The sequence below is a fragment of the Candoia aspera genome, chromosome 2, assembly GCF_035149785.1.
Source record: "Candoia aspera isolate rCanAsp1 chromosome 2, rCanAsp1.hap2, whole genome shotgun sequence".
NCBI lineage: Eukaryota > Metazoa > Chordata > Lepidosauria > Squamata > Boidae > Candoia > Candoia aspera.
In genome coordinates, this window is record NC_086154.1 from 255,873,118 (window position 1) to 255,900,198 (window position 27,081).

At 43.7% G+C, this 27,081-nt stretch overlaps 2 protein-coding genes across 3 annotated transcripts in view; one reads left to right on the forward strand and one right to left on the reverse strand.

Annotated features, from left to right (window-relative positions):
- Positions 1–25,052, reverse strand: part of CTIF (cap binding complex dependent translation initiation factor) — a 152,203-nt gene extending 127,151 nt beyond the window's left edge. For both annotated transcript variants that reach the window (XM_063295840.1, XM_063295839.1), the window contains exon 1: positions 24,870–25,052. The gene's annotated coding sequence lies outside the window, so the exon portion shown is untranslated. The remainder of the gene's footprint in view (positions 1–24,869) is intronic.
- The window catches only part of SMAD7 (SMAD family member 7), a 290,040-nt gene that overhangs the window by 212,743 nt on the left and 50,216 nt on the right, over positions 1–27,081 (forward strand). The gene's annotated exons all lie outside the window — the stretch shown is intronic.

The window sequence follows — 27,081 nt, forward strand, 5'->3', positions numbered from 1 at the left end:
GAATTCCCCCAGCCAGCATTCTGGGAGTTGAAGTTCCCAAATCTTAAAGTTAAAGAGAAGTTAAAGTTAAAGAGAAACACAGGTGTAGTGGGTCATGTGAATTCAGTCTCTCCCTGATCTGAATCTTCTAAGGTTGCTGCTCTGTGCCTGCTCCAAATTATTTCAAGCAGTGCAATATCCTGGGCATTGCAATGAGGTTTGTTTGTTTGTTTGTTCAGACTAGTGTTTCTTCAACTTTTTGCTCTCAGGACCCCTTCCCATATTTAAAAATTATGGAGCACTCCAAAGAGCTTTTGTTTGTATGGGTTGTTATCAGTGTTTCTGAATCTCAGCATTATTTGACAGATCAAATGAGGCACAATGGTTACACAGACCATCTTAAAATCCTGTTTGGGGTGAGGATTCAACACAGCTTCTACCACAAATCGCACACAGTAAGCAATTAGGCATGAGAGCCGGCTGGGTGACCTCGGGCCAGTCCCTCTCTCTCAGCCCAACTCACCTCACAGGGTTGTTGTTGTGGGGAAAATAGGAGGAGGAAGGAGCATTAGGTATGTTCGCCACCTTGGGTTATTTATAAAAATAATAAAGGCAGGATATAAAATAAATAAATAAACTAGGTCTTCCTCAGAACCACCATACTGATAGAACACACAGTTGTAATGACAAAACTTTGGGCATACATCTGCATATGTAGCACATGATATGCCAGCTGGAATTACACAGATAGGGTGAGTTAGGTCCATGCCTAATGTATACATTGAATAATCTATAGACTTACTTACAAATGTATAGACTTACAAAGGACCTCTCTCTGTAGATCTTCACATAGATGCCAAGAACAGCACCTTAAAAATATCAGATGAGAAGAGCCAGGAAATTACAGAAGCAAGGATTTAGGAAAAGGCTGATTTAGGAAAAGGCTGAGGAAAAGGAGGGTGAGGATTTAAAACAAGACCAGAGAAAATCCAAATCTCATATTCAAGATGACCAAAAAATACAAAATGTTCACAAAAGTTGATCAAGAGTGCAGAGACTATCGTCATGCCATGAGATCACTATTGGGGGTGACTCAGAATATGTGGTCTATTTCTCTCATTTTCCATGGAGGGGGGTTGAGAACTTTATTCAAAGCTCAATTAACACAGATTAGTTCTTTTTTTAAAAAGGAGAAAATTGCATGACTTACTCAGTTTGTTGCCCAATTTCAGGATCATGATCATGATCATGATCATGGACAGTGTTTTTTAATGGGCAACTTTAAGATGTGTGGACTTGAATTTCCAGAATTCCCCAGCCAGCACTCCCAGAATTCTGGGAGTTCAAGTCCTCACAACTTAAAGTTGCCACAGTTGAGAAACACTGATCTTGGAGGAGAAACTGGGAAAAAAGGAGACCTGAAGACTGTGTATCCCAGTTAGTTTAGCAAAAAGGTAGCATGACTTGCTTAATAATCCAAAGCTAAAACAAAAGACATCTTTACATGATACATAAACTCAAGACAGCACAACAAAGCAAGGCAAATTATTCTGAAATTGGTAGGACTCCTTGGGGAACGGAGTTGATTTTTCCTTCTGTTTGCCACAAAAATCAAATTGAAGGAGGTCTTTGCCAAGCAGCAAACATAAGAAAAATATTCCTACTTGCTCAGCTGAATTAGGTGGTTCCTATTCCCATGTAAACGCCTAAAGGACTTCTAGTCTTGTTCATTAATGTGCCAGCCAGTTTCCTCCAGTTCTGTTCCACCAATGGAGAACCTTCAGTGTCCAAAGACCTTGATTTTCTACAGTCCTCCTTGGCGTGGCTAATTTCCAAGGAGAAAGAAGGTGCTTCACTGCTGACATTCATCTTCTAAAGTAGAAGGCAACAAGAACTGTCATGTCATCTTCCTTGAATTCTGGGCAACATCTTCTGCCACATTTCAGCTGCTTTTATTTTAATTATTTGCACCCCCTCCCATTCCTTTACTCTGGCTGCCCACTCTGTTTCCAGCAAATGTAAGACAACCCACCCACCCCCGATTCACTGGCAATAATCCGGTGGTGGTGGTGAACCTTTTCCTCTTTAGATAACTGTTTGTGTGGAAGGCAAGTGTGCCACTGAGATTTAGTGGGAAAGGTGGCTGGCAAAGGTGGGGTGGGGATAGCTACGAAGAAGAGAAGAGCTTTAGGGCCAGATGTGGTGCTGGAGCCACAATACAGCTTGTCTGCTTTTCTTTTTCACTTGCTGGGTTAAGGGGACCCAGCCACTGCTGTTTGTAAGCCATAATTTATGGCTTAGTGTTATGGGTGAACCTAGCCGGCTATGATTCATTCAATAAACTACAGTTAAATATATTACGGCTTAGGACAATGTGTGAATCCAACTCCCTCGCAGGTTCTGGTAGCATGCTTGTCTGCAGATCTGGGTTAAGCGCACATGGCACATTAGCTCTCACCATGTGTGGCTCTTCAACCAAAGTTTCAGGCTTAAGTAAATCACCTCTGATCATGGTCACCTGGTAACCGGATCTTAGGTTTGCTGCAAGTTACAGCATCTGGTTTATGATGCTGAAAAGACCATGGTCCATAGGAACCTTGATCACTGGAGTCATGAGCTGAGATTCACAGCTAAGCATGCCATGTTCCCTTCTCATTCCTTTCTTCTTAGGGGTTAAATATGCCATTGGATCTTCTTCTTTGCACATTACCCGCCCCCCTCTTCCTGCCCTGATAATCCTTCTTCCCCGCTAATTTCTCAATAGCAGCTTTCATAGATCTGCAAGATTCACACAGTTGGCTATACAGGTTCAGTCATTCTAAAGTTTTACTTGTTAATTAGTAGAAACTGATGTGAATGGGAACACACCACGTAGCAACAAAAGTAGGCAGAAAAACTGTGAATGGAAGACACATTTGTTTTTAGTTTTTCCCCCCCAAGATATTTTAACCCTAACACATCTGCTATAAAGGGAAGCAGGAAAGGGGAACAGTAAATATGGTCTTTTGGGAAACGATTAAGAGCCTTCGCTTCTGTACTTCCTTTAATATCTCAAAAATGAATCTATGCCAATACTTTGGCAATATGAAAATTTATCCAATGCTTCATTATCCTTTTAAAAGCCAGTGATAAGTAACTGAATTTTTTGGGGGGGTGAGGTTAGCAGTTTAAGAATTTAGCTCTGTTAGCTGCAAACTTGGTTTTCCTTCAAAAGCTTTAATTAACTGCTGCTGTCTAGTTTTCCCACCAGCCAGCAGGAATAGGGAGTCCCCAACTGCTTAAAAACCCATTCAGAGTTGACATTTTGCTGCATTAAGCATTTTACCACATCTGATGCTGCAGTTTATATAATCCCATTTCCCATTCATATTCCTTTTATTGATTTTTGAGAGGAGCCTGTGCAATGGAAAACTGGGATGCCAAAAAGTTTGCCTTTTCCTTCTAACAAGGGAAAAGCGTACTAGGGCTTGTTTGATAGGTCTACGGTTGACCAAATAACAGAACACCATGGAAACCTCATGTCCTTCAAGAACTACCCAGGTGTCTTCTCTGAGTGCCTTTCTGACCTCTGTTCCCAATAAACCCATCACATCACTCAGCTCTCACTCATCAGCATGATTCCAGATTCCCAGAAAAGGTGACAGGCAAGCAGTTGAGTGTCACGCTCCTTCTTACCAAGTGGGTCACACTGATGACCTCTTCAGCAGCAAAGAGACCACTCCCATTTTAGCACTGATGACTTCAAATCAAACAGGACATTTAGAATCTGTTCTAGTCATACCAAGCTGTCTTGGAGTCAGACCACATCAGCATTCCCCATGAGCTGAGAGGAGAAAACAGCAATTCTAAAACTGCACGTAAGTCTAAGTTATTAATTTTTTTTAATCTGTTCAATTACGTCCGATTCTCAGAGACTGCCCGGACAAGTCCCTACAGTTTTCTTGACAAGGTTTTTCAGAAGTGGTTTGCCATTGCCTCCATACTAGGGCTGAGAAAGAGTGACTGGCCCAAGGTCACCCAGCTGGCTTTGTGCCTAAGGCGGGACTAGAACTCACAGTCTCCTGGTTCATAGCCTGATGCCTTAACCACCACACCAAACTGGCTAAGTTATTAAAATAGATAACAAATGCTTTGAAAGTTCCATCAAGATTTGTGTGTGTGTGTGTGCGCACGTGCAAGCATTGTACAAAAGAGGGAATTAGGATAAAAAAACATTTCCACTCAGACCATTTATAGCCAAACTACACGTTCAGCACAATCCCATCAAGGGCTGATCTTGGTAGACTATCACTTAAAACTGACATTAGGTAGTTTTTCGGAGAAAGGAGGATCATGGGTTAGTTGTCTCCTTACATGCAGAGACTATTTTTATATGGCGGTGCTTTCAAGTGGGCCACAGTCTGAAATGGGACTGGTTTGGCAAGAGCTCCACCATACTAGACAGCCCCAATTCTAAATGAAAGGACAGGTAGCATCCTGCGTTGGAGTGATTAATAGTTGGTGGACAACTTTATACACTTTCATGATGAGCGATATAGTATTGGGTGAAACCAGGAATTGGATAAAACACAGTGGTACGAACAACACTGAGAACTCCATACCAGTTCTGGGAATTCTGAATTCTCTTCAAGTTCCCTTTAGGAAGACTGAAGAACTCTCATGCCAGCCAGGCAACTGAACTTCTCATTAAATCCTGCTGTAATATGAATTAACTATTTCAATTCAAATCATGTCGAGAGGAGTAGGGGACCCAATGAGGTGTCCATGGGAGATTTTCCTTCCCTGATATGGTGGATTAACATGCTCTTTGTTTTTAGTTACCATTTCTTTTGCTTTGTTTTTATGTTTTAAAATATTGTACATTGCCTAGAATCACTTCAGTGATTGAGGTGGCTTATAAATGGAGTCAATAAACAAACAAACCCTCCAGGACTGCATCTGTTCACCTTGGGTGCCACCTCCAGAGACTTTAAAGCTTTCACCAAGTTGTAATTAAAAATATTAAAGACATGACTGGTGAGGAATCCTATTAATTCGTGAAAGGAGACATTCAGCTTTTGCCTTGGTTTCACTTAATACTATGGGGAGCAGGGGACTGTATTTGACGTGCTACTCACAAACCCACTGCAGCCCTTGGGCCAGAAAAGATTGCAGGATGCAGAAACAAAAGGTGGGTCTTTACACCATCAAGAAGGATATCATCCACACCCAGAGGAGAAGACTTGCAGAAGTGCATTTACATATAAGCATCCAATATATACAGAAAAGAACAAGGTGGATGCTAAACAGCAGACAAAGCTCCAAGCATGTGGGAGGGAGGACATAAAAAATAAGGAAGGGAATTAAGTGAGTTATTTATTTTTATTATTCAAATTTCTATTATCCTGGACTTCAGCAAAGGATCGTTACCTTGTCGTGGTGCTGGAGCTTGAGCACCTCAATGATGCCATGAGCTAAACCGTGAAGGGCCACCCAAGACGGGAAGGTCATGACAGAGAGGTCAGACCAAATGCGATCCCTGGGGAAGGTAATGGCAACCCACCCCAGTATTCTTGCCGTGAAAACTAAATGGATCAGTACAACCAGAGATATGTCGGTATGCCATCGGAAGATGAGACCCCCAGGTTGGAAGATGGTCAAAATGCTACTGGGGAGGAACAGAGGATGAGCTCAACTAGCCCCAGACGTGATGACGCAGCTAGCTCAAAGCCGAAAGGACGGCTAGCGGCCGACGGTGCTGGTGGTGAACGGCGAATCCGATGTTCTAAGGATCAACACACCATTGGAACCTGGAATGTAAGATCTATGAGCCAGGGCAAATTGGATGTGGTTATTGGTGAGATGTCAAGATTAAAGATAGACATCCTGGGTGTCAGTGAACTGAAATGGACTGGAATGGGCCACTTCACATCAAATGACCACCAGATCTACTACTGTGGACAAGAGGATCACAGAAGAAATGGAGTAGCCTTCATAATTAATAGTAAAGTGGCTAAAGCAGTGCTTGGATACAACCCAAAAAACGACAGAATGATCTCAATTCGAATTCAGGGCAAGCCATCTAACATCACAGTGATCCAAATATACGCCCCAACCACAAATGCTGAAGAAGCTGAAGTAGAGCAGTTCTATGAGGATCTGCAGCACCTACTGGACAACACGCCTAAAAGAGATGTTATTTTCATCACAGGAGACTGGAATGCTAAGGTGGGCAGTCAAATGACACCTCGAATTACAGGTAAGTATGGCCTGGGAGAACAAAACGAAGCAGGACATAGGCTGATAGAATTTTGCCAAGACAACTCACTCTGCATAACAAACACTCTCTTCCAACAACCTAAGAGACGGCTTTATACATGGACTTCACCAGATGGACAACACCGAAATCAGATTGATTACATCCTTTGCAGCCAAAGGTGGCGGACATCTGTACAGTCGGTAAAAACAAGGCCTGGAGCTGACTGTAGTTCAGATCACGAACTTCTTCTTGCACAATTTAGGATCAGACTAAAGAGATTACGGAAGACCCACAGATCAGCTAGATATGAGCTCACTAATATTCCTAACGAATATGCAGTGGAGGTGAGGAATCGATTTAAGGGTCTGGACTTAGTAGATAGGGTCCCAGAAGAACTCTGGACAGAAGTTGGCAGCATTGTTCAGGAGGCGGCAACAAAATACATCCCAAAGAAAGAGAAAACCAAGAAGGCAAAATGGCTGTCTGCTGAGACACTAGAAGTAGCCCAAGAAAGAAGGAAAGCAAAAGGCAACAGTGATAGGGGGAGATATGCCCAATTAAATGCAAAATTCCAGAGATTAGCCAGAAGAGATAAGGAATTATTTTTAAACAAGCAATGTGCGGAAGTGGAAGAAGACAATAGAATAGGAAGGACAAGAGACCTCTTCCAGAAAATTAGAAACATTGGAGGTAAATTCCAGGCCAAAATGGGTATGATCAAAAACAAAGATGGCAAGGACCTAACAGAAGAAGAAGAGATCAAGAAAAGGTGGCAAGAATATACAGAAGACCTGTATAGGAAGGATAACAATATCGGGGATAGCTTTGACGGTGTGGTCAGTGAGCTAGAGCCAGACATCCTGAAGAGTGAGGTTGAGTGGGCCTTAAGAAGCATTGCTAATAGCAAGGCAGCAGGAGACGACGGCATCCCAGCTGAACTGTTCAAAATCTTGCAAGATGATGCTGTCAAGGTAATGCATGCTATATGCCAGCAAATTTGGAAAACACAAGAATGGCCATCAGATTGGAAAAAATCAATTTATATCCCCATACCAAAAAAGGGAAACACTAAAGAATGTTCAAACTATCGAACAGTGGCACTCATTTCACATGCCAGTAAGGTAATGCTCAAGATCCTGCAAGGTAGACTTCAGCAATTCATGGAGCGAGAATTGCCAGATGTACAATCTGGGTTTAGAAAAGGCAGAGGAACTAGAGACCAAATTGCCAATATCCGCTGGATAATGGAAAAAGCCAGGGAGTTTCAGAAAAACATCTATTTCTGTTTTATTGACTATTCTAAAGCCTTTGACTGTGTGGACCATAACAAATTGTGGCAAGTTCTTAGCGGTATGGGGATACCAAGTCATCTTGTATGCCTCCTGAAGAATCTGTATAACGACCAAGTAGCAACAGTAAGAACAGACCACGGAACAACGGACTGGTTTAAGATTGGGAAAGGAGTACGGCAGGGCTGTATCCTCTCACCCTACCTATTCAACTTGTACTCAGAACACATCCTGCGACAAGCTGGCCTTGAGGAATCCAAGGCTGGAGTTAAAATCTCTGGAAGAAACATTAACAATCTCAGATATGCAGATGATACCACTTTGATGGCTGAAAGTGAAGAGGAACTGAGGAGCCTTATGATGAAGGTGAAAGAAGAAAGTGCAAAAGCTGGCTTGCAGCTAAACCTCAAGAAAACCAAGATTATGGCAACCAGCTTGATTGATAACTGGCAAATAGAGGGAGAAAATGTAGAAGCAGTGAAAGACTTTGTATTCCTAGGTGCAAAGATTACTGCAGATGCTGACTGCAGTCAGGAAATCAGAAGACGCTTAATCCTTGGGAGAAGAGCAATGACAAATCTCGATAAAATAGTTAAGAGCAGAGACATCACACTGACAACAAAGGCCCGCATAGTTAAAGCAATGGTGTTCCCTGTAGTAACATATGGCTGTGAGAGCTGGACCATAAGGAAGGCTGAGCGAAGGAAGATCGATGCTTTTGAACTGTGGTGTTGGAGGAAAATTCTGAGAGTGCCTTGGACTGCAAGAAGATCAAACCAGTCCATCCTCCAGGCAATAAAGCCAGACTGCTCACTTGAGGGAATGATATTAAAGGCAAAACTGAAATACTTTGGCCACATAATGAGAAGACAGGACACCCTGGAGAAGATGCTGATGCTGGGGAGAGTGGAAGGCAAAAGGAAGAGGGGCCGACCAAGGGCAAGATGGATGGATGATATTCTAGAGGTGACGGACTCGTCCCTGGGGGAGCTGGGGGTGTTGACGACCGACAGGAAGCTCTGGCGTGGGCTGGTCCATGAAGTCACGAAGAGTCGGAAGCGACTAAACGAATAAACAACAACAACAATTATCCTGGAAGAGGGTATGTTTGGCACCTTGAACAGCACGCAACTACTTGTTGCAAGTTCAACTTTGTCACCAACTGCAAAACAGAAAAAGGGAAACCAATCTCTGGTTGAAGATGCCTAATGGCATTTCTGCATGCCACCTTGTGATGTAGAACTCTCTTTTCCAACTTCCAAATGCACTGAGAATCACAATTCTCATAACCATGCCAGCTAGGGAATGATGGGAGTTGAAGTCAAACAAGTCTAAAAAGTGTCAGAAGTTGGGGAAGACTGGAATAGAGATGCAAGCAAGAAATGGTGGTAGACATCTTGGTCACCACCAAACCACCACCATTCCTTAGTTCTGCATTCCTAAAAGGTATTGGTTGGAAATTATGAACAATATTGTGTGTGTTTCATAATCCAATCAGAAGCAACTTATTTGGCACCCAAACAATTCAAAATTCCAGGCTAACTTCTTCAAGACAGACCCATATAAATGGACAAGAATTAAATATATACAATAAAATAGTCCTCTAAATAACATTTTCCCTGTCATCCTCATTTCCCCAGAAATATTTGTGCCCAAGTTTGAAAAACACTGCTTTAGGTGATGAATACAGTAGAATGTTTTAGACAAGGTATTTAAATACAGAGACCCTTCACTCTAGAATAGTGAAACCATTGTATTAGGAAGACTTTTCCAAGCAGGGTAATTACAACACCTATGCTTTTGTTAAACAACCCTTCCAAGGGTAAGATGCATTTAGGCCTCCAAGTTGCACTGCCAATTTATATAATAACCATTAGTACAAAAGGAAAACAGCATGATGGAGGGGGAAAGAGAAAAAGATTCATATTTGGCAATCATACAGCATTTGGTGCTGGATAGTTTAAAGTACTTTAAACTAGTACTCCACAATGAAACACCCCCACGCACATCCCCACACACAAGCACAAGCAACTGGATAGGCCATCAGAAATACATACAGCACCAAACCAGACCGCTGATTGTGTGTTCTGATCCTCTGTTCCAGGGTTCCTCAACCTTGGCAACTCTAAGCTGTGTGGACTTCAACTCCAAGCTTTGCTGGCTGGGGAATTCTGGGAGTTGAAGTCCACACAGCTTAGAGTTGCCAAGGTTGAGGAAGCCTGCTCTGTTCTAGACTGGTGAGACTACACCTGGAGTGTTCCAATAGACAAAGGGGTGCCATAGGGAAAATGGTCAAGAGTTATAGAAACTGGGACCAGGAAGAATGGGCATATATTGCAGCAGTCTAGATTTTATTTAAATATAAGGAAGACTTCCTGATGGTTACATTCATATAACAGTCTGTCTGTAGAGCCTGTGGATTCTCCATCTCTGGAGGTTTTTAAGAAGAGGCTGGGCAGCCACCTCTCCAGATGCTTTAACTGGTTTTCCTGTCCGTGTAGAGGGTTGAACCAGATGATCCTTGAGGTCCAACTCTACAATGCTGTGATTCAGTGACTGATCCTGACCTGAATTGCCTTACTTTTTGGTAGTCCTTCTTGAAGATCTGAGGACAGCAATGGGGCTCTGTCCTGACCATATACATAGCATGTGAGATGCGCCCTAATTTTGACCGTGCCTTCCCCTCAAAAACCACAGCAAAGAACTTCACTGAATGTTCCTTTAATCACAAGAAGAGGCTTTCCTCCTGTTCTCCTGCAACACTGAAGTTCAAATCCAGTCTCACTCAATCTGGACGTCCTCTAGATGGGTAGACATCAACCCCCAGAATTCTCAGTCATGTTCATGCTGGTTGGGGTTCTGCAGGGAAATCAGCACATCTGGTAGGTGCCAAGGGTGGGGAAAATCATCATCAGCCATGGAAAAAATGAGCTGGACAAAGGGAAGCTGTTCCCATCTCCAGGGTTATATAATTTTCTTTGAATGATGCATTATCACCCATGGACCAAAAAGAATCACAGCCATGATCAGATATCAAGTTTCTGGCTGCAGATTAGAACCGACAGTTTCATTTAAAAAGAGAGACAAAGTGTTTCTAGGAAATAATTCTCCACATTGAATCTCTCTGTCTCTCTCTCTCTCTCTCTCTCTCTCACACACACACACACACAAGCAGAAGCAACTGGATAGGCCATCAGAAAAATCTACAGGTAGTCCTTGCTTACCAACTGCCTTGTTCAGTGACCGTTTGAAGTTACGACAGTGCTGAAAAAATAACTTTACTACCAATGCCCACATTTACGACTTTCGCACCGTCCCTCAGTCACATGATCACCATTACAGTCAGTACGCATCGTCCTGTGCCTGACCCACTTTTTTCTCCCCCCCACCCCACAGAGCAGAGAGATTGGTAAGGAAATGATTACAAGAGAGTAAACAGGCAATACACCGAACACATCAGGCTGTTTGCGTAGTGAGCTCATAGTTGCCGGCACCAGCACATTCCTTTCAATGTGCATTCCCCATGGTGTGCCTGCTTACTCTCTTGTAATCCCTTCCTCTCCAATGAATGTCAATACAAACATTAATTCCCTTTTTGCTAATTATCCCAGCGCCAGGGTAAGCATTCCAAAGAGCAGGGGAGGGGGGAAAAGGAAAGCTCAGTCACGGTCACATGATTTCCCACTTCACTTAGCAACAAAGTTGCCAGTCCCAATTGTGGTCGCTAAATGAGGACTAGCTGTATTTGAGGCAATACAGTGATTAGGCCAACAGCTATAAAACAGCATGCAAGTTTCTGAGTTTCAATGATGCTTTGTCAAGAACAAAAAATTATTACAAAACAGTGAAAAGTAACAGAGATCCAAGTCCAGTTACAAGCAAAGTTGCATGTCTGGGATGTCGTAATGCTCCAACTCCTGCCAGCCTTAGCAAGCAGGGAAAAAAGAGTGGAGGAAGAACACCACGCTGCCCATACATTTACTGTAGATGGAATGAAGAAGCAAACCGCAGACATGGAAGCTTTCTTTTTTGAATAAAAAGATGAAGTTGGCTGCACACAGGATACTCCCAAACCCAGAAAAATATTCCCTCTCCACCATTTTTGAGAAAATAAAATCACACAGTACAACTGATACTGAAACAGGGAGCAAGGAACCTAAGGGCTGTCCAGATAGGACTGAAGTACAATCTTGAATAATTCCGGCTGGTGAGGGGTCTTGGGAACTGTTGCTGAATTATACCTATAACTATCTCAGCACTGCAGCTAGGAAAAAGCACAAAACACATTATTTGTTGCTTTATTTATTTATTTATTTATATCCTGGTGTTCATACAGACGTTAACAGCAAGAACCCTGAGAGAAAGTGACTGGTCCCAAAGTCACCCTGGGGACTTTTGTGAGTGACGGGGGACAAGAATTTTGGTCTCTCCAGAGAAAGTCCAACACCTTCACCCCTAGACTGTGTTCTTAGTTAGATCTTTACAAGCTGACTAAAGGCCTGCCTTGTCTGTGTTTATGCAAGATCTGTATTTATTTTTTACTGATATCCTGCTTACCACTGAGGAGCTCAGGATGGCGAACATAAAATCCCCTCCAATTTTATTTCACAATAATAACCCTGTGGGGCCGATTGGGCTTAGGGAAAGCAACTGGCCCACAGCCACCTACTGAGCTTCTTTGGTTGAGAGTGGACTTCAACTAGGCATCCCCATTAGTAGTCTATCCCTTTCACCACTATCCCATACTGTCTTTTGAGCTGAAAAGAGAGATGGGCTCAAAGTCACCTTCTCAGCTTCCATGGCTCAGTGGGGACCAGGACCTGGGTCTCCCTCCTCCTAGCCCAGCACCTTCACCATTATACCCCGCTGGTTCTCATACAACGTACCAAGGAACAGAAACCATGACTGTATTTTTTTTTTAATGGCTAAAGCTCTCCTCCCCATATTTTGTTTTGCCTCTCCCCACCCCCACCCCTGCTGATTCATGACCATAAAGGAGGAGGGAAAGGGCTATATCTATGATGTCCTAGAAATGCCCTTGCCAACAGCCCTGACTTGACTGAAGCTGAACATCCACAAGGCTATCCGAGTTTTGCACATTCTCCATCAAGTGAAAATTCTAAATCGAAGTCAGCTTCAAGGGGAAAAAAACAGATCCTGCAACAACAGAATATTTTTAATTGGCAAGTACCTGATTATGTTAGAGAGGCTTGCGATGCCAACCAGGCAAGATGGGTAGATATAGTCCAACACTAAGAAAGCACCAAGCTTGAAAAATACTGATGTAGTCTAGAAAAAAATTGGTGGTTGTCTCAAAGAACTGGCTAATTTTCTCATTCTTTTTACTGATCCGATACTTTAACATGTAACCCAATATGCATCTATTCAAAAGGAAGTCCCACTCAGTTCAGCAGGACTTTAATATATAAAGCCAAGCTCAATTCCAATGACTTCATAGAAACCCCCATGCATTTCCTTGGCAGAATTATACAAGTGGATTGCCACTGCCTTCTTCCAGGATATTTTGTTAATCTCTCAGTCTATCCTACAGCTCTAGTACTTCCTGGTTGCTTCCAAGCAAATGCCAAGTACTAAGGCATGCTTTGCCTGCCTCATTCACATCAGCCAAAGTCAGCTAGGTGAAGCCACTGAGCTGGGTGCAGTAGAACTTACTCCAGTGTAAGTGTATATACAAGGGATGGGCAGTGTGGTGTCCTCTAGATTTTTGGACTGTGACCCTGCCTATCCCTTCCCATGATGGCTGGAGCAGATGTTCATTAAAGGTCCAAACATCTGGAGGGTGCAATATAACCTACTCTGATACAGCCTAAAATTGACAAATGAACTGTTCAGTTGTGGGCCCTGTCCTCCTCAACATTTCTTACTGATGACTTGGAGGAAAATGTAGACGGAACGCTTACCAAATAACACAAATTTGGGTGGGGTAGCTAATATCCTAGAAGATGGGAATAAAATGCAAAACCATCTTAATGAGCTGAAAGAATGAAATTTAACGGAGACAGATAAAAAGCTCTTCACTTAGGAAACCAAAATCAAAGACACAGAGGATTTCTGTCTTTGTAACTTCTAGCCTGAATTTGAGCCTGAATGTGCAGGGGTTCCCCGAGGCCTGAAAAATATTTCAGGGTTCCTCCAGGGTCAAAAAGTTGAGAAAGGCTGGTCTAGCCACTCTAGGCATCTGATGAAGGGAGCTAAAGCTTACCAAAGTTTATGACTTTTCATAAAATTTTAGTTGGAAAAACAGCTACCAGACTCCTCCTGACTTTTTTTCATTTAAACTTTATGTTTCTATGATTATCCATGTGTTAATCAATTCAACAGGAGGGGTTTGCTTAGAAAGGACTCACTTCTCACTCTTTCACATGCTAATGAGCAAAAATGGATGAAGATTCCAATCTGAATTCAGAAAAAAAGTGCTTCTGCTTCTAGAAGTAAAGATAAAAATGTTTTGCCCTATTTAGGACACTATTAGTCACTACAGGTAGTCCTCGCTTAATGACCACAATTGGGACCAGAATTGCAGTTGCTAAGTGAAGCAGTCATTAAGCGAATCTGATCTAATTTTACGACATTTTTTGCAGTGGTTGTTAAGTGAATAACACAGTTCCCCATTGATTTTGCTTGCCAGAAGCCAGCCAGGAAGGTTGAAAATGGCGATTGTGTGACCACGGGTCAAACAGTCATAAATGTGAACTGGTTGCCAAGTGCCCAAACCGTGATCACATGACTGCAGGGATGCTGTGATGGTCATAACTGTGAAGACCGGTCATAAGTTGTTTTTTTTCAGCACTGTCATAAGTCTGAACCATCAGTAAACAAATGGTTCTTAGGTGAGGACTACCTGTTTCCATGTATTTACATCTAGTTCACAGGAAATAGTGCTAACATCTGGCTGCTTATCTAAAGAGACATAGTGCCTGGCTCAACACAGTATGAGTCCTTTCTAAGCAAACCCCTCCTAAGTCAAAATCTATGGTTAAAAACCACAATGACTATATCTACAAAACACTTGAAATCCAAACCCAAAAAATTATGTTATGGATGTTCAGGAGGGGTCAACCCAGCTGATGAATCTCAACTCAAAGCAAGGTCTGAACTGCAGCCTTAACCAAGTGACCAAGTGACATTTACAGCTTCGCTTCTTAATTCATATTATATCATTCTATAAGACTGCCACCCATTAAAGAAATGTTAGTTAATAAATCATATGATTACTCATATGAGGAAAAAGGATTCATTAAATTTAATTAAATTAGTTGAAAGGGAACATGGGTGATAATAGCAATTAAAATATCCACAGTAATTCTAAACATAAAATCCAACATGAATAGGAACACTAACTTAACATATAAATAAGAATGGCATAACGTTTAGAATCAAGAGAATCTTCTCCAAAATAATTCAGTTTATAATAATTTCCTGAAAGCCAGCAAAGAGGGGTGGGTCTGATCTCTAAGGTTCCAGAAGCAAGCTATGAAGGCCTTTATAGGTCAATACCAGCACCTTACACTATAACTGGCAACCTATTAGCACACTAGTTCAGGGCCTGCAAAATGGGTGTTATGTGCTCCCATGGCCAGGAGCTAGCAAGTATGCAGGCCACTGCAGTCTGGACCAGTTGCAACTTCCCAATCGTTTTTAAGGACAGCCCCATATAAAGTGCATTGCAGTGGACCGGCCAACTAGTGATGGCTGAGTTTTCTTTCAATGAAGAAAACAAGTGTCCCAGTGAATAGCATGGACTGATCTTCTTGGTCAAGGGACACCATAAAAGATGAAGATTTGCTATAAAAGGGTACCAACAGGACCATAAGTACCTGTTACTCACATTTCTCTACAACGATAAACCTGAGATCTCATGGGAGAGACCCTCAATCAAAGTTTAATCATAAGGTTCATCTTTGATATTAAAACCAAAAAAACAAAAGCTATAGCCTTCCTAAGAGTGGAGTCTATGGCCCTCCAGATATTACTCAGAGTGGCTGGGAGGTGGGTGGCATATACAGTTAATGAATTATGATTATTATTCAACCCCAGCAGCCAAAGTCATCATAACCAATGATAAGGGATGCCAGGAATGATGATTTAGCCCCAGCTGAAGGGCCACATATATTCCTGACTAAACCTTCTTCTTGTACAAACATGTGAATGGACTGTTATAAAAGAGTGTGTAGCCCTCTCTCTAGATCAGTGTTTCCCAACCTTGGCAACTTTTAAGATGTGTGGACTTCAGCTTCCAGAATTCTCCAGCCAGCCTTGCTGGCTAGGGAATTCTGGGAATTGAAGTCCACACATCTTAAAGTTGTCAAGGTCGAGAAACACTGATCTAGATGTTTTTGGGGCATGTGGCCTCATAAACATGAAACCAAAGAAGGGCAACAGATGTACAAGTCTCTCCACAAATAATTTTAATCAGCAGGAACTTAGATAGCATGTTGACCGAGTTGCAGTGGCATCTAGAACAAACACAGCTATCTCACTTATCAAGATTCCCTTCCCATATTTATTTCTAAATGCTTGAAGGTGGTCTTTATTTGGTCTCTTCTTTCCATCCCCCAAAATTATTTGACTACCTCAAAACAAGATTATTAACTGCTCACTAGGACTTTGCACCTTCTTTAGCCAACTGCTTATCTCAGTTAAAAATGATTATAATGTTCAACCTACAGCCTGATTGCAATCATATTTTACCAGAAGTCAGCTGCCTTGAAATGCACAGAATTTCCTCCCAAATAATCACACTCAGGACATTTGCCTTCAGAATTTCCTCCCAAATAATCACACTCAGGACACTTGCCCAAAAGTAGGCAGAGTTACAGGCTTTCAGGAGTTCTAAGATGTAAAATGGTGCCCTTAAGCATTTGCAAGAATCCATCCTGCTCAATCTCCTCAATCCCTCCAATTTTTTTTAACGGCCTGAATGTTTTACCCCAATCACTTGGGGGAATCTGGGAGCCATAAAGCAATGCTGTCAGGTCGCATGCAGCCAGTGGGTCATACCTTTTGCACCCCTGCAAAAACAAGCTGGAATTGTTTTTCAACCACTACTTCCAAGCCTTCTCGGAGATTAGCCACATCTGGTTCTGAACTATAATTGGAAGCACACACAAACTGGCTTGCTTGTACATAAAACACTATGGCATGCTTAGGGAAGCCCTTCCCATCTACCCCAGCTATTTCACTCATGGCTTCAGATTGGCAGAAGTGAAGAACCGCCTCCTTCTGGGGCAGAGTCATTCTGATGCACTTCTGTCACAGGAGACAATGGTTTGGGTCTACCAACATGATAAGCCATGTTCTGGTTTGACTTTGCAAGTCCCCCAAACCCAGGGTCACATTGTGGTTAAGGAGCTCCATGGCTGGATTTTGGTTAGCTCAGCTTAATCATGGTACTGCGTATCATCTGAATGTGGATTAATAGCTAGTTTACAGTCAATCCTCCATTAGTCCTCCATGAAAACTAAATGGAATTCAAACGCAGATAGGAAATGACGGTGCTGTTGCAGCAATGGATTGGGGACACCAAAGATGGGGCCTGAGTCTAAACTTTCCACCACCCCATGCAAGGTTTCTCAACCAGGGTTCTGTGAGAGGTCATTAGGGGTTCCCCGGGAGATCCCAATTTATTTAAAAAATTATTTCAAATTCAGGCAACTTTACGTTAAAGAGGTAAGTTTAATTCTTTATTTTTAGTTTAAGAACACTGTTAAAGCACATATACAGGCCTACCCATGAAACGAATATAATAATTTTGTAACTTCTGGCCTATATTTGAGCCTGAATGTGCAGGGGTTCCCCAAGGCCTGAAAAATATTTCAAGGATTCCTCCAGGGTCAAAAGGTTGAGAAAGGCCGACCCTATTTGTGGAAAAGGCACTCGGGGTCTTTTTTCCTCACTACCCAGCAAATTATAAAAGGAAACTGACAAGAGGAGGAGAGGATTAATATCTTACCTGGTCTCATACATTACCCATTGTTACTGCTAAGGATCTTTCAGCATCCACAGCGTTCCTCAAAAACTACCCAAAGCCCAGAGCAAATCTGAGCAATTCTCCCCATTTTTGGCAGAACTCAGGGTCAAAATAGCTGCCTGAAGCCTCTGCAGGAACAGAAACACCATTTTTTCCTCTGCCCCAAGGTTCCCAGAAAGTACAAAGAAATTGAGACCTGGCCATTCCAGGATATTGCAGCACCATGATCCATGTTGCTTATGGCTACCTTGGCCTCCACAAAGCCTTATTCCTCTGTCATATAGGAATTCATCTGGAAAGTTCCATAGAGGGAAAGAATTTCCTTAAAAATTCTTCCTCCAAGAAAGTGTTGACACAATTGCTTTTTTTTCTTCCTCTATTTAAATGATGTTTATACTGCCATTGATTTTCTGATTCTAGGGCTATCTGCACATGTATGCACGCACACATACACGCACATAAAATACCAAAACACCCACGTTTATAACCAGTTTTAACAATGTTAAAAAAAACAAAGCAAGCCCACCACGGTCCTGGATCCCACTACTGCCACCACTTGATCATAGTTTGACCTAGTGCTAGAAAAAATATATTTTCAATGCCAGCGACCTGGCCATGGACAGAACGTTCCATAATTTCAGTGCCGTAACAGAAGTTTCTTCACTAGGGTATCCCATAATATTCCCATGGGTATTGCAAAAGGAACCCCGCTGCGTTCACACAATACATTAAGTCACGTTTTATTTCACCATGATTAACTGAATAATCCATAATTTTCCAAGTTTACACAATCCAGCAACCACTACCACAGTTGGGCTTATACACAACATGGCAAACCACAATCAATGAAATCACATTTGGGCTTAATGTGATGTGTGAACACAGTCCTTCTCTTGTATGGGCTGATATATATATAGGTTTATCTTCCCACTTTCTTCTTTTGCCTCCTCTGGTATTGCCCCCGTGCTGAATTCAGCTGGCAGTCCCTTAAGAATTGATTATGTGCCCTTAAGTCTGCTTTGTGAATCCACCACACTGGTTTGTGAATCATAACTATGGTTTAGCATCTTGGCTTATTTGTTACTGCTGCTTATGGTAGTTTACAAACCCTGCAGCTCTAATGAGGATCAAACTGACTCCACAGAGCATCTTCCCAAAACAGTCTGGGAGGACGATTCTTAGCTACATAACAGAAAGGGAGCTCCGTGAAGCTTCAACATATGTTTTGCAAATGTGTATTTTTGAGTCAACAAAGTAACATCAAGCCGTCTGCTCAGAGATTATTAGCCACAACAGCTAAGTAAAACTTGAGTGAGCTTTGCTCAAAATACCAGACAATGACGACAAAATTATTTCCAGATGCACTGAATATCAATACACCACACCCAATCTTATGTAGAAAGTAGATTCTCCAAGCTTTCGTATCTGATTTACCTCGGATTTGCTCCTGAGGATGTTGCTCTCACTTTTAAAGCCACTCCAGCATTTAATTCCAGTTTCTACTCTATATGGAAGAATTGGAAAAAAAGAAAAAGAACTTGGACATATATGCAGTTGCATGAAAGAAGAAAAATGTTCTTCATTGCAGGCACAGAAAACCAAGTGGTTTCTTAGCCAAGAAAGGCTAATGAGATTAAGGCTGATGTAACTCCTGATGTCATGGTATAGACGGCGGCCACTGAAACGGGATCAGAAATCTTGTACTCTGCTGGAATCCCATAGGGAATCTGCATGGTAACTTTAGACTTCTCTGATGCCAAGTGAGCCAGTGTAAAAAAAGAGAGGGCTGTCTCACAGATCACCTAACCAAAGGATTTTCCTGCATCTTTCTAAAACTTTTCACCCTATCTTCTAATACTTTTCACCCCTAAAAGTGTCAACCACAATTTACACTTTACAGCAGTGTTTCTCAACCTTGGCAACTTTAAGATGTGTGGACAAAGCTGGCTAGGGGATTCTGGGAGTTGAAATCCACACATCTTAAAATTGCCAAGGTTGAGAAACACTGCTTTAGAGCAACTGCTGCCATTCTGCCTTACAGTCCTGAATCACAGGTGGCAGGTAGCTTTTGCTAAACTTCTATAAATCTATTAAAAACCCCACTCATTTGTGTTTCAAACACCACAGTTCCTTGGGAAACCCTGAATTTAAAAAAGAATCTGATCTGTACATATTTTGGAATCAGATTTACTGACTTCTGAATACTTGTTAGATGATGTAGAGCATTTATAAAGACCAATGTGCTAAAGAGAGAGCGACAGGACTGATTAAATTCCATTAGGCTTTGCTTTCTCCTGTTGAGCTTAAATATATGTAAAGTCAGCAAATAAGTAAATAAATACAATAAATACAATAAAATAAAGTAAGTAAAGCATTTTGTTGTTTAGAAGAGGTGTGAAGACCCGACTCTTCACCCCGGTCTTTGGTGAAGGAGAATGAGATCCCCCTCTTCATCTTTTATCTTCATCTTTTATTGATTTTATTGTAATTTCTTTGTGTGATTGTTGTGAGCTGCCCTGGGCCACTGAGAGTCGGGCAGCATACAGTATATGTTTAATATATTATTACTATTATTATCCTTAAAACAGATTGGGAGTTGTTTGCTTTTTAGAAATTCAAAACATTAAGTCTGCCATATTGATCAGGACATCATTTTAATGCTTTTTTTCCCCCCAGTGAGCATCATAAAATGTGGAAGGGGGAAGAACCTATGCCGATCTACACCTGGAGACACTGCTGATTGTTTCCCAGGCCTAAAAAAAAATTCCACCACAAGATTTTAGCATGATAGCTAGAAAGATCATCAGTTTCCAGGGCCAGAGAGATTCCATGTGTTTGCTTCTCATCTATGCTTTCAGAAGGCAGTATATTCTCATAAATAATACAGCAGCATCCCACAATCTGTGGACTGCGTTGAACATCCCTAATCCCCACCTTGCACAGTCAATAAACCCACTAGCTGGGAATCATGGAGGTTGCAATCCAGTGTATCTACAGGCAGTGCCAATTGATCTAATTATCACCAAACATTAGGCAGTCGATCTAGATCCAGGCTGCTCCCTGCAACAGAAGTAGGCACTCAAAATTCCACCACTGTGGTTATGTAAACACTAGTTTATGGCTTAGCTTATTGTGTAACACAGCCAGTTACAGCTTATCAACAAACTGAGACAGAGCTTAGATCTGACTTGTTTGGCATGTAAGGTTTAAGGTTTGGTTAATGTGTTGTGAGAACCCAAACATTCATTTGTAAAGCATGCTTTATGATTCATTGCGCTGTTCTCACCCAACAAATGATTGTCCATTCCAGAAGCCGCAGTTAAGTAAACTACAGCTTCATGGAGGTGGCTGCAGTGTTCCCCCTTGGGTATCCTTTTGCACCCATGCCAGGGTTTCCTATCCCATCTGATTTTGTCTATTTTTAAATCTTCATTCATTCAGTCAGTCAGTCAGTCAGTCAAGCACCAACCCCCAGTGTCATCCTGATTTCAAAAAATGCCTCTCAGCCCCAAACTGGCTGCTTGGGTCTTCCCAGGAAATACAAGAGCAAGGAAGCTATGCTCCAGTGCTACTTTGAAGCCCCGTCTGCCAAAAAGAGAAAGGACTAAAATAAATAGGAATAGTAGTGAATGTCTTGCAGAAGAACCTAGAGAAGGTGGCAGGTAGTTTTCTGTAAATCAGTGCAGCGCTGTGCTAAGAGCATCCAAACATCTCCCCCAAATTCCAAGGGATCTTACCCTCCAAAGATTGAGACCTTCACCATATCACATACAGTAATATGCGATTCCCAACCTATACGTTTTCTTCCAACTTGCATTCCCAATTATCACCAGGCCATTATCAGCTGCCCCAAGTATCTGTTTCAACTTGGGCAAATATGTTTCTGGTAAAATGGTTCTGTATATAAGCAGTGTATCAATGGTTTCCATCCATAAACAAATGAACCTTAGTGTTTGCCCAATTTTGTCCTTTTTTGCACAGGTTATGTGTTACACTTTTGCAAAAAAAAAAAAAAAAACCCAGCTAAGTCAAATAAAGAGAATTAGGAATCTGACACTTAGCTGTCAGGAAAGGATTAGAACCCCGATACTTAGCTGATTCAGCCAGATTACTATAAACGCATAAAAGCTGTTTAATCAGATTTTTAATAACATTAGCTTATTTTAGATCAACTTCACACATTGGTTCAACTGAAAGTTACTGGTATCCTTGTCTCAGTTTCGCCATAGTTTTAGATGTAATGTAAGGGTATCATTACCTCAGGTATGTGCTGAATTACAAATTATCAAATGTAATTCCCCAATTTAAATTTAACTGAGTTTACTGAACTGATTGTGTTGTTGTTGTTGCCAAACACAGCAGTATGCCCTTCTGGTCCTCTATAATGCCTGTTAATTACTTTTTAAATTCCTGGTTTAGCACAAGGCAAATCCTTCATGTACATGCTACGAAGGCAGATTAGCAAAAAACATTCATTCACATAACAAGGCAAAACTATTTATTTTTATTTTTATTTCTGTTACGAGTTTCTAGTCCTCACTGAGAGTGCAGTTGTATATTAAGAGAAAAACAATCTGCTATTAAGATACTCCCAGGTTCTTTTTACAGTCAGTTTCCCCACATACAAAAACTTTGACCAGTGTTTCTCAACCTTGGCAACTTTAAGACGCAAGGACTTCAACTCCCAGAATTCCCAAGCCAGCTGGTTGGGGAATTCTGGGAGTTGAAGTCCACGCATCTTAAAGTTGCCAAGGTTGAGCAACACAGACAAGGTCTATGTGAGTACAGACACTACAGCTTTAATTTCCATTTCAGTTCCAGGCACCCATCCTTCAAATCATGCTCACAAGCCTGCTAAAAATTAGTATATCCTGGGATCAAATGCTAAGCTTTTGGCTCCTTTTGGAAATTCACAAACCCCAGGTTGCTTCCATGAGCACCTTCAAAACCAAGGCAACCGATAGCTTTGGGATGGGCCGTACATGCAACTACGAATATTTATTTGAACCAGGTTACGGGGAAGGAAGGATGGAAGCCGAGAATGGGCTGATCTCCAACTGTTCTCCGCTGCAATCTGTTCTGCCTTTCACGCTGCAGCACAGCTTTCTCCATCAAGGCAAGTGCAGGTGGAGAACCAGCGCTTGGAATTCCACCCCACACCCTCCGTTTTGAGCCTCTGGAAGCCTTTGGTCTTTCCCGTGACGAAGGACGAGCAAAATAAGACCTGGCTGCACGGTAGGGAAAAACTGGGGAATGAAGGGCTGCAGATAATAAGATCTACCCAGCCCACACGAATTATAACTGGAAAATGGACTGCACCCAGAAAAACCTCCAGGTTTGTTTCCCTCGGGAGCCTTCCTGGGGTGACCCCTGCAATCCTTCGCCTGGGACTAAGTGCTGCTGAACTCCGGGAGACGTCCGCCAAAATGTACACGCAAAGGACTGCATGGCATGTCACCACAAGGGAGCATCAGCATTCAGAGGCTCTGATTTTTTTTTCTTCCCTTAGCAAACCCCTCTCACTTCTGACAGCCTTTGTCAGTTCCCCCTAGCATGTGCTAGGAGGAGAATAGCAAGAATCCTCTCCCCGATGGGAGTTAAAAAGGAACAGGCCATCAGCATCACTGCAACCCAAAACTGAACCGTGTATGGAATTTGCCAGTTTAATTGTTATATTCCTGTATGAATATAGTAGGAAAAATAAGAAGCACAGAATATGATACACTTCACATTCCATTGTAAACAACTATTGCCCTGGTAAGCATCTACTGCACATTTGTACATTCGCCACATGAAAATAGCAAACCCCTGGGATCAGTTAAAATCCTAGGACAATCAAATCCAGATATTGTAAAATCTGCATTTTAATAACCAAAGAATCTAGGAAGGCATAGCTTAGCTATGAAGCCTGCTGTAGGATATTCTTTTTCTTTTCATAATGTGCTCTTTTAGACGTTGCAAATTTAGCAAAATGCAATCTCCAGACCAAGCAAACAGCTCAGAGCAATTGCAACCTTGCACTCCATGTGCAGAGTTGGACGGGAAAATCGGTGCAAAGCGCCCAGGGCTGCTGGGAAAGCTGAAAGGATTACAATAGTCTTGGAAGAAGTAATCCAATGGGATCAAGAGGAGAGTGGAAAGGTGGCTGACCTCAAGACACTGTCTTGGAGAGAGGAGGCTTTTTTAAAAAGCAAAAAAGATTGCAAATTGAGATTACCCCCAAGAGAAAGTCTGAGCATCTGTATTTATGTATGGCAGGTTCCTCTAAACAATTAAATATGCCATTTCACAATATACCCTCAAACTAATTTTATTTATCTATTTATTTATCTAATTTATATAGCCGCCCATCTCACAAAGCAAGTGACTCTGGGCAGTGCACAGCAGAGCTAAAACAATTAATAAATGCCTAACACCAGAATCATTATTAATTATCAAAAAACATTACGCACTATATAAACAGAGCTAAAACAAGAAATAGCAGACCAAGGGATGTTAATAATAAGGGAGCCAGGTTACCTGTTCTCCCATACTTCAAGAATTTAGGGGACGAAATCATAATAATACAAGGAAATATGAGCCCGTCTACTGCAGGAAAAATTACCAGGCTGTGCAGCCCCCCTCCTTCTCCTCTCCCCGCCCCGACCGAGTAGCTTTGTGCGTCGGAATGATGCATTTTCTCCGAGGCTGACCCTCGCCAGGCCCAGCTGGCTGGCGATCCACTGGCGGTGATTTTGCCCGCTCGCAAACCGCAGTGGGAGCAGCGGGGCTGATTTGGGGCGGAGGGGGTGGGGGAAAGAGAAGTCTAGACAACAACAGGCAATCAGCATGCCCGGGACCGCGCGGGGGCTGGGAGAAGAGCCGCGCCGGAGCGTCAAAAAAAAAAGAAAAGAGAGAAAGCAAGATCAACTCCGGACCCCGCGGCCGGAGGAGGAGTAGGAGGGGGGGGTCTGGGGGGGCGCGGAGCCCCCCGGCCTCTTTCTCCCTCGGATCCAGCTTCCGCTTCCCCGCACCTTGGGAAAAGGAAGCGATCCGGCGGCAACTTCGTATCCCCGGGGCCGCAAAACAAAGGGAAGCGCCGCGCGCCCCGCCCCGCGTCGCCGGAGAGGCTGCCCCGCGACAAGAGCAGCTGGGCGCCGACCCCCGCCGCGGCGGCAGGCGGCGGGCACGGGGCGGCCCGGCGGGAGGGACGGGCACCCCCCGGCCCCGCGGGGATCCCGCGCGCCCCGCCCCCGCCCTCCGCGGAGGGGGCGGCCCCCCAGCTCCCCGCGGCCGCGCCGACGGGGGGCTGCCCGCTCCCTCCGCCCGCCGAGGAGCCGAGCCCGTGGGGACCCCCGCCGCCGCCCCGCCCGAGCCCTCGGAGGAGGGTTACCTTGGCTGAGGGTCCCGGAGGAGGAGGAGGAGGAGGAGGAGGACGGCCGGCGGCGAGCGGGGAGGCTGCGGGGTCAGATGCCGCCCCGGCGGAGCATGAGTCCCGGCGGAGCGGGGACGGGAGCAGGCAGGGCTGGCGGCAGGATCGCCCTTTCGCAGCAGCCCGTGGAGGCGCAGCCGGGCTCCGCTGACACAGGCGAGGAGAATGCAGGATCGTGACGTTCCCCGCTCCGCCCGGCGAGCCACGTGCATAGATTTTAAACCGAGAGGGACGCGCTACGAGTCCTGGGAAATGTAGTTCCACCCGGGAGAAGAGCGGGGGAGGGGGAGAAGCCGCAGCGCCCCCTCCCCCCCGGTCCTGGTTTGCCTTCCCCGCGCGAAGGAGGAAGACCGGCCGGCCCCCCGGCCTCGCTCGCCAGCCCTGTGGCTGAAGGCCGGGCGGTCCGGGGACACGAGGATGGGGATGTCGGGCTCTCCCGGCGCTTTTCTGCACCGCGGCAGAATTAACCTGGATTGGGTTCCTTCCCTAAAGCGGATGGAAGCGAAGCGGGCTCAAGTCCTTTCCTGGATGTCAACCCCACCCTCCACCTGGGCCAGGGCGAGGACCCGGCCTCCTCCTGTCCCGGCTGCATTCTTCCCGTTCCCTAATCCGTGGATCCTCCCGCGGCGTCACCCTTCACATCCACGCTGGGAAAGCAAGCGTGACTCTCCGGGCTGCGTCTTTGAGCGCCGGGGTTTCCCGCTGACGGCCCTTTTGTACGAGTCCCCCTCCACAGGCTGCTGCTGGTACTTGTTACCTACTTGTCTGGTGTGTTCACTGGCGGGAGGGCGGAAGGAAGGAAATAACCCTTAACAGTTGTTCCTCACGCTTGGCTAAGAGGGGAAATTGACAGCACTCTTGTCAATTTCACCTTCTTAAAAAAGAAAACTGAAGGCCCACCTTTCACCTTTCCGTTGGGGAACAGGCAGGCAGGCAGGCTTTACAGTTCCTCACACTCCCCTAAGAGGGGAAATTGACAGAACTCATGTCAATTTCACCTGCTTAAGAAAGGAAACCAAAGGTCCACATTTCACCATTCCATTAGGGAACAGGAAGGAAGGAAGTTTTACAATTCTTCCTGATACAGTACTTGGGTTTTAATGGGAAACTGACGGGACTCAGGTCAATTTCAGCTGTGTGGACTTCAACTCCCAGAATTTTAAAAAAAGCCCATGTGTCACCCTCCCTTAGTGGCCCTGTAAAATAAAAAAGAAAAGCCATTTATTCATCATTCCACCATGAGCCTGTAAAAAGGGGGAAAAAAGAACAGCCTTTACCCATTCCACCAAGGAATTTTTCTTTTTGTGTTATGCTGTGCTGTGCTATGCTATGCTATGTTATGTTTGTTGTGTTATTTTATTTATTTTTAAACAGGGTTTCCAGCATAGTAGCCTACTGGAATGGAGGCATTTGCCTACAGTGAAATAAGTGCAGCAGGTGAACCAGATAGCCACATTTGTGCCAGCACAACTTGGAAAATGGTACTTCGGCTGCATAGTAGGAAGCGCAAAGGAGCACAGAGATGACCTTGGAGAAAGTATGTGGCAACAATCAGCAAAATATGAGCTAAGCTCAAGAAAACAAGAAAGCATGAGAACTCAAGACTGGCCCCCCTTGACTCTGTCTGACGTCAACACTCCCAGGCTTTCAAGAATCTGTTACTATAGCCTATCTTGATAAAGTAGAGCAGGTTTCTCAACCTTGGCAACTTCAAGATGGATGGACTTCAACAACCCATGCTGGCTGGGGAATTCTGGGAGTTGAAGTCCACTCATCTTGAAGTTGCCAAGGTTGAGAAACATTGAAGTAGAGTATTCCTTGTATTTCTCATGGTGTCTGTTTCCTGACCGGGCCTACCTTGGAGGGGTAGTAGTTGCTTTTGCAGTAGGCAGCCAGTAGGCTGGACAAAACAACAATGTGTGTTCCTGCCTTGAGAAACAGTGTCATGTTCCCCATTTCAATGTTCTGTTAACATCGTAACGTTTCACATGTCAAACCGTTTTTCCGTGTATACCCGCCTGGCTCATGGCTGGGTTTTTCCATTCCTGCGCTCTGCTTTGTTTTGGAACTTTGGAATGTATGTTTGGGTTTGCACTCCTGTTCAAGGTTACTTTCCCAGGCGCGTGTAACGGATCCTAGCACCTGGGAGGGGGTGCGTGCTGACGGGTGCTTG